Here is a 9119-nt window from a genome sequence, read left to right as displayed (position 1 = left end):
GGGCCGGGGGGGGCTGGATAAGGGGGCAGGGAGTCCGGGGACAGGGAGCGGGGGGCGTTGGATGGGGCAGAGGTTTTGGGGAACGGGGAGTTGCATCGTGGGTGTTCCGGGGTCTGTCAGGAGGTGGGGAGGAAGTGGATGGGGTCGGGGTAGTCAGGGGACAGGGAGCAGGGGGATTGGTGGGGTCCCGGGGTGGTGATGGGGAGGGTCTCGGGGGGGGCGCTCAGAGGACAAGGAGCAGGATGGGTCGGGGATTCTGAGGGGGGCAGTTCGGGGGGCAGAAAGTGGGTGGGGGTCGGATAAGGGGCAGGGCCAGACTGTTTGGGGAGGCACAGCCTTCCCTACCTGGCCCTTCATACAATTTTGGACCCTCGATGTGACCTCCGGCCAACAAGTTTGCCCGCGCCTGCCCTAATGTCTCCAGAAAAAAAGTGGCTTTGCGTTTTAATTTAATCGCTCGATACGCGCTATCTAGCAAGCCCGCGTTCGCTCGCCGCATGCGTCCCCACTACTGCGGCGCCGCATTACCATTGATCCTCCCTCCCCCTCCGACTACTATTCTGGAAAATCTTTGACCTATATAAGCAGCTGTGTCAGGCATGCTCAGCACAGTGTCTACAGTGTTTGTAATCTTTGTCATGTGTACTCTACTGAAACAGCATAACAAGCCCGTGGCTTTACGTTTTAATTCAATCGTACGATGTGCCCTTTTAATTTTAAAATATGGATCGGTTCCTTGTTAAGGTAAGAAAAGGAGCAGACAAGCTGTTCATGTGTAAGAACTTTTTCGAAACTAGCACATGTAAAAAACAAGCTAAGAAGTACAATGTCCCAACAGCATCTCAACTCACTCATGATTTTGTACATTGAACAAGAATTGGCTTCATCAGTTAATTACAATGATGTGATTGAGGAATTTAAGTCCATAACACCTGGTGAGCGATATCTCATTCTCTAGGACAGGAAGATGAAGAAACCTTAATCTGTTTTGGTCAATTTGGGTTAGCTCATTATCTGGTTAAAGATAAAGATCATGAAAATTGACTATCTTTGTATATGCCTGGTTATCACTACAGCAAAAATTTGGTATTTTGTGTCTCATTTTTTTAAGTAAAGTTTAGTTCAGGGGTCGGCAACGTATGGCACACGTGCCAAAGACGGCACACGAGCCGATTTTTAATGGCACGCTGCTGCCTGCTGGGTCCCAGCCACCAGCCCCACCCAGCCTGCTGCTGAACCCAGGCCAGCAGCGGGCTGAGTGGGGTCAGCGGCTGGGACCCCGGCAGGCAGCAGCGTGCCATTAAAAATCCTGCCCGCCCCAACCCGCTCTTCTCTGCCCCCCGCGGGGGTAGGGTGAAGAAGCTTGGTCCTGCTGGCTGCTGCTGCTGCTGCAGGACAGGCAAGCTCCCCCCTCCACTGCCTCTTCCCTCAGTGTGCTGGGTTCCTGCCCCTCCTCCTCTCCCTCCCTGCTGCTGATCAGCTGATGGCCCTTGCGTGGGAAGGGGAGAAGTGGAGCCACAGCACACTCGCTGCTCCGGGGAGGAGGCAGAGAAGAGGTGGGGAAGGGGGGTGGAATCAGGGCATATCCCCTCCAGCCCCCTGCCATGAGCCGCTCTGGGTAGGGGGCTGGGAGCACCCCCACGACCCTAGCCCACACCCCCAGCCCTCTGCCCTGACCCCTGCACCCCCCGCACACCCCAGCCTCCTGCCCTGACCCCTGCATCTCCCCATGACCCCAGCCCTGACTCCTGCACCCCCCTCACATTCCCCCATCCCCCTGCCCTGACTCCTGCACCCTCCTCACATGCCCCCTGCCCTGACTCCTGCACCCCCCTCACACATTCCCCAGCCCCCTGCCCTGACTCCTGCACCCCCACACATACCTGGTCCCCCCATGCCCTGACTCTTGCACCTCCCACATTCCCACCCCCACTCTGAGCACCAAACAGGAGCTCCTGCTTCCCCCCCTCCCATTCCCATCTGCACCCTCACACCAAATGAGAGCTGCCCAGGTAAGCACTCCACATCCAAATCTCCTGCCCCAACCCTGAGCCCCCTCCCTCATTCTAGTTTCTGGCCAGATTCTACACCCCAACCCCCAGCCCTGTGGTCAGTGCACTCCCACCCTCAGCTCAGTACAGAGAGAGAGGAAGAGAATGGGCTAGAACCAGGGAGAAGGTAGATACCCACTCTATGTGGGCAGGGCTGGGATCCCAGACTGGCAACAGGCTGAGTGGGGCCGGCAGCCAGGACCCTGGCTGGCAAGAGCTGGCGGACGGAACCCCAGACTGCAGGGGGCTGAGCCTTCTACTACCGGTCTGGGATTCTGGCTGCCGGCCCCTTGCCAGCCAGGGTCCCGGCCACAGGTCCCACTCAGCCTGCTACCGCCCTAGGTGAAAGGAACCCCAGGCTGGCAGCGGGCTGGCGGCACAAGATCAGTATTTTAATTTAATTTTAAATGAAGCTTCTTAAACATTTTGAAAATCTTGTTTACTTTATATACAACAATAGTTTAGTTATATAATATATAGACCTATAGAGAGACCTTCTAAAAAATGTTAAAATGTATTACCGGCATGCAATACCTTAAATTAAAGTGAATAAATGAAGACTCAGCACACCACTTCTGAAAGGTTGCCAACCCCTGGTTTAGTTGTTAATATTAAAAAAATTAAGATTAGTTAAGTTTTAGTTTCTTTGACGAATAAAAATAATGTCCTTTATGATTGAGTATTCAGTAAATGTTCACCTTTAAAAAAATAAATTAATAAAATTCCCTGGGTGAACACCCTAATGAAATGTGCTGCGCACGCCTATGTGGACAAAGCTTCTTGATGTTGCCAAAGCATAAGGAAGTGATATAAAGTAAAATTTAGAGCATACATTTTGCAAGATATTCTCCCTCCTGTGCATGATGGTCGTGACAGGTGCTTCAACATCTATTTTAATTTCTGTCTCAGTTCAAATTGTTCTGCAACACACAGGGTACATAAGGAATTTTTCAGTTAACTACCTGTGACGGTTTGGATCACAGAAACCCCCTGGGAGCTGCCACCTGATGTGCCCAGACTACTTCTACCCCTGCTTTCCCTGCCAGCTCAGGACTCCAGCACCCTGTCTTCCTGAGCCAGACACTTCCAACAAAGACCCAAGGTCTGAATTACTTGCCCCAAAGCTGCAGGTTTATCTGAAAGCAGCTAACAGAAGTGTTCCTGTTTTTAAACACTCAGATGCCCAACTCCCAATGGGGTCTAAACCCAAATAAATCCGTTTTACCCTGTATAAAGCATATACAGGGTAAACTCATAAATTGTTCGCCCTCTATAACACTGATAGAGAGATATGCACAGTTGTTTGCTCCCCCAGGTATTAATACATACTCTGAGTAAATTAATAAGTAAACAATGATTTTATTAAATATAGAAAGTAAGATTTAAGTGGTTCCAAGTAGTAATAGACAGAACAAAGTAAGTCACCAAGCCAAATACAATAAAATGCACAAATCTATGTCTAATCAAACTGAATACAGATAAGATCCTCACCAGTTCCAGAATGCTCCCTTTTATAGACTAATCTCCTTTTAGTCTGGGTCCAGCAATCACTCACACCCCTTGCACACTGTCCTTTGTTCCAGTTTCTTTCAAGTATCCTGGGAGGTAGGGAGGCTCTCTTTAGCCAGCTGAAGACCACCATGGAGGGATCTCCTAGGGGCTTAAATAGACTTTTTCTTGTGGGTGGAGACCCCCTCCTCACTCCTAAGCACAGTCCAGCTCCAAGATGGAGTTTAGGAGTTATCTGGGCAAGTCACATGTCCATGCATGACTCAGTTTTTACAGGTAGCATCCATTGTTTACATGCTACCTTGAACGTCCTCAAGTAGACTTCTTATGTGGATTGGAGCATTCCAAGATTCATTGTCCTTTAAGCATCTCTTGATTAGGTACTTAACGTCAACATTCCTTTCTCCAGGAACTGACCAAATGCTCTACTAAGGTTATTTAGAAATCAAGCCAGTATACAGCCAATATGTATAACTTTGAATACAAAAATGATAAATGCATGCAGATAGGGTTAATAGATTCAGTAGATCATAACCTTTATATAGATATGTTACATAGTATATGTAGCATAGATAGATTCAGTAGATCAAATTCCAGTTATGTCATATTCCCATAAAGCATTATGGGGTACAGTATCATACTACCTAACAAAATGAAAGATACTAAGGGAATTTATTTGTTTGCAGGTATCACATAGTCAATGATCGTAGGGGTTAGAAAAATGTACATATCTTTCAGGATTTGAGAAGAGAAAGCAGAAGAAAACTAGACAGACACAAGAAAAGGGAAAAATAACTTCACAAATTTCTTCAGGCACAATCCAAGTCAAGTCAGTTGACTGAGTTGAGCGATGCTGACATTCAAGGCTCTTCAGATGTGGGAAATGAAAGTGGTGTTGTAAGAGAAAAAGAAAAGGCGGTGTGTGAGGAATCCAAAATATTACCACATTCAGAAAACAATGTTATGGTTGTTGCAGAGGAAGAGAAGGAAATCCAGCCTCTTTGGATAGTCAATGGAGAACACGGCAATAACACTGCTATAACTGAGAAACTGGTACAGTCGACTAGTCCTGCTACTGTAGATGGGAATGACGAAGAAGAGTTGTGCAGTAACAACCCAGCCTCTTGGAAGTACCTAGATATAAAGAAAAGAGATCTTACTGTATTGAAGGGTCCACCACATAAGCCCAAAAACTTTCCTCGTGATTCTTTTGGCAGGAAATTGCCGATAACAGTTTTTTCTAAACATCTGAGTAATGGTGAATGTATTGAAAGAGACTGGATGGTGTGGAGTAAAGATGCTGCAGCAATATTTTGTTTTCCCTGCAGTCTCTATAGAAGTGAAACTCAAACCAACCAATTACATCATTCAAAATTTGTCGAAGGTGGAATTGCCGATAATTGGAAAAAGATATACGAGAAAATAAAGAGTCAAGAAAACATTTTACATTTGAGCAATTACATTAAGTGGAAGGAATTATTTCAGACACTCAGTGATAAAAGAGGTATTGATGCAGCATTACAGCATAGTATTAAAACAGGAGGAGGAAAAATGGCGTAAAATATTAAGTGCTGTTGTTGATGTAATTCTTTTCCTAGCAAAGAATAATCTGCCATTTCATGGTAGCCCTTCTACTGTTGATTATGATGACTGTGGGCTTTTCTTGTCAATACTGAAGCTTGTGGGCAGGTATACTACTGAGGTGAAACAACATCTAGAGATGGTAGCTCAATGCAGAGAGTCTGGTCAAAGAATGCAGGCTCACTACCTGTCATGGTGTAGTCAGAATGAGTTCTTGAAACTGTGTGGGGAGAAAGTTTTTTTTAAACTTTATTTTTGAAGAGGTAAGAAAAGCCAGATATTTCAGCATTGTTGATGGTACACCTGATGTTTCACACTCAGAGCAGTTAGTTTTTATTTTCAGATATGTGATGCAAAAAAAAACAGAAAATGGGATGTGCATGAAAAATTTGTTAAACTAGTAGATTTTGAAAAGAAGACTGGTGCAGATATAGCAGAACAGATAAAGAGGTTATTAAAAGAATGTGACTTAGAACTATCTTGGTGCAGAGGGGAGGGATATGACAGTGCCTCTAACCAGTGATGAGCTGCCAAAATCTTAACAACCGGTCCGCTCCTCACTCCATGAGCAGGTCATGGCCCGCCCCTGCCCCCCGGGACTCCTGCCCCATCCAACCCCTGTGTTCCTTGACTCCCCTCCCCCCCGGATCCCCGCCTCATCCACCCTTGTCCCCTGACTTCCCCCGGAACCAGGCAAGAGGGTCTCATGGGACACCGTAGTGGGTGTCTGCCTCACCCCTAAGAGCCAGAGGGACCTGCCGAGGGGTGAGGTGGGGAGTCCAGGCAGTGCTTACCTGGGGCGGCTCCTGGGAAGCATCCGGCAGGTCCCTCTGGCTCCTACGGGCAGGGTAGCGTAGCTAAGGGGGGAGCAGGGGGAGCGGCTGTTCCCCCACTGATCACATCAAAAGTGGCACGTTAGGCTCTGGGGCTGGAGCCCTCACGGAGAAAATTTGGGTGGGTGCAGAGCACCCATCAGCAGCTCCCATCCCGGTCCCCAGCTCGCCTCCGCCTCCTCCCCTGAATGCGCCGCTCCACTCCCCTGCCCCCCCGGCTTCCCGCAAATCAGCTGTTTGTGCGGGAAGCCTCGGAGGGCTGAGAAGCAGGCAGCAGCTTCATGCTTAGGCCGAGGGAGGCGGAGGCGAGCTGGGGCAGGGAGCAGTTCCCCTTCTCCCCCCCCGGGGTTACCTGCTGCAGTGCAGGTAGCCCTCCTCGCGCCCCCCCAACCCCAGCTCACCTCTGCTCCGCCTCCTTGGGCCCGAGTGCGAAGCTGCTGCCTGCTTCTCAGCCCTCCGAGGCTTCCCGCACGAACAGCTGATTCGCGGAAAGCCGGGGGGGGGGGCGGGGGAGTAGGGCGGCGCATTCAGGGGAGGAGGCGGAGGCGAGCTGGGGACCGGGATGGGAGCTGCCGATGGGTGCTCTGCACCCACCCAAATTTTCTCCGTGAGGGCTCCAGCCCCAGAGCCTAACGTGCCACTTTTGATGTGATCAGTGGGGGAACAGCCGCTCCCCCTGCTCCCCCCTTAGCTACGCTACCCTGCCCGTAGGAGCCAGAGGGACCTGCCGGATGCTTCCCAGGAGCCGCCCCAGGTAAGCACTGCCTGGACTCCCCACCTCACCCCTTGGCAGGTCCCTCTGGCTCTTAGGGGTGAGGCAGACACCCATTACGGTGTCCCATGAGACCCTCTTGCCTGGTTCCGGGGGAAGTCAGGGGACAAGGGTGGATGAGGCGGGGATCCGGGGGGGAGGGGAGTCAAGGAACACAGGGGTTGGATGGGGCAGGAGTCCCGGGGGGCAGGGGCGGGCCATGACCTGCTCAGGGAGTGAGGAGGGGACCGGTTGTTAAGATTTTGGCAGCTCATCACTGGTTAGAGGCACTGTCATATCCCTCCCCTCTGCACCAAGATAGTTCTAAGTCACATTCTTTTAATAACCTCTTTATCTGTTCTGCTATATCTGCACCAGTCTTCTTTTCAAAATCTACTAGTTTAACAAATTTTTCATGCACATCCCATTTTCTGTTTTTTTTGCATCACATATCTGAAAATAAAAACTAACTGCTCTGAGTGTGAAACATCAGGTGTACCATCAACAATGCTGAAATATCTGGCTTTTCTTACCTCTTCAAAAATAGAGTTTAAAAAAAACTTTCTCCCCACACAGTTTCAAGAACTCATTCTGACTACACCATGACAGGTAGTGAGCCTGCATTCTTTGACCAGACTCTCTGTATTGAGCTACCATCTCTAGATGTTGTTTCACCTCAGTAGTATACCTGCCTCATGGGGACAACTGGTTCTAAAAGGGCTTCTAAATTTAACAACCAATTCCAGCGAACTGGCTCCAGCTCACCACTGTCTCTAACGTGTCAGGAAAATTTCAGGGAGTAAAGACAAGAATTTTGGAAGAAAATGCCCAAGTCTATTTTTCTTCATGCAGCGCTCACACGCTGAACCTCTGTGGTACCCATGCTATGGAAACCAGTGTAGAGGTTAAAGCATATTTTGGAAATGTTCAGAAACTCTATAAAGTATTTGCTCTTAGCCCTGCGAGATGGAAAATTTTGCAGACCACTGCGAATATATCTCTTCACTCTGTATCTAAAACCAGGTGGAGCGCAAGAGTTGATGCAGTTCGCCCCCTAATCAAAAATCACACAGGCGTGCTGGAAAGTTTAATAAAAATTGATGAGGAGCTTCAGTTACCTCCCAAAATCCAGGCAGATGTTGACTGTTTGATTAAGTGGCTTAAGTCATTTGAATTTGTACTTCCTTCAACAATATGGTTTAAAGTGCTTCAGTGTATTGATGATAAGAACAAGGTCCTACAAAGCTCCAAATTAACAATGAAAAAGGGAGCTAAACGTGAGCAACTAAGTCAAGGAAATTCAAACAATGAAAGATTCTTGGCCAATTTTTTATGAAGAAGCCAAACAAGTCACTTCAAGCCCCAGCATTGACCCAAAAATGAAAAGTGACTCAAGGATCCGGAAAAACAAGCGATTCTTTGACAACACGGGGATGCAGACTATACATTTGACTATCCCAATATTCAGTTCAAAGTACAAGTGTTCTTCCCGACAATGGATTTGCTTCTATCAGAGCTAGGAGGTCTTGGTGAAAGAATGGCTGAAGTCCCAAATTTATTTTCACCTATTTTGTGTCTGCCATATAAAGAGGATGAATCTTCTATAGAAAATTTTGTTGACACTTTGGCCACAGCATATCCAAAAGACCTCCAAAGAGAAGATCTTAAAAAGGAACTTAGAATCTTTTGCAAAATAAAAGAAGATTCCAACTTAAGAGTTGATGGACATATAACCTCTGCACTTACACTTCTTAATGCTCTCTTCAAAAAAGGGTTGGAAAATGTGTTTCCACAGATTTGTATTTGTTACACCTACTAACAGTGTTGCCAGTGTCAGTAGCATCGGGAGAGCGTGCATTTAGTAAGCTAATATTGATTAAAAATCATTTGTGTTCAGCCACCGGGGAAGAAAGGCTGAACCATTTGCTCACTTTGAGCATAGAATATGAAGGGCCAACGACATAGGTTTTGATGACATTATTAATGAGTTCACCAAAATGAAAGTGAGGAAAAAAATTTCAGCTATATAATTAATGTTCAGAACAATTTGTTAAAAAATGATTTCATAAGAAGCATTACGTAATTGCAAATGTATACATACCATTAAAGCATTTAATGTTTTTAAATAATGTATTTCATGTATTTTCAAATTTTTAAAAATTAATTTTTGAATGTATTTCACTGGTTATTTTTTACATTTCCAAATACATGTTACTATAGTATTGCAACTTTTTTTTTAATGGAAGGGGCCCCTGAAATTGCTTTGCCCCAGGCCCCCTGAATCCTCTGGGTGGCCCTGCTTTAAATAGGTGTGCTGGGAGGGCAGAATTAATGTATGCACTGTGGAGATGGAGAGCAGTATTAAGTCATGTCCAGAAGGAGGCAGGACTTTGT

This window comes from Dermochelys coriacea, chromosome 3 (genome assembly GCF_009764565.3).
Source record: "Dermochelys coriacea isolate rDerCor1 chromosome 3, rDerCor1.pri.v4, whole genome shotgun sequence".
NCBI classification, from domain to species: Eukaryota; Metazoa; Chordata; order Testudines; family Dermochelyidae; genus Dermochelys; species Dermochelys coriacea.
The sequence above is the reverse complement of the archived record's forward strand: the minus strand, read 5'-3'. Positions refer to the sequence as shown.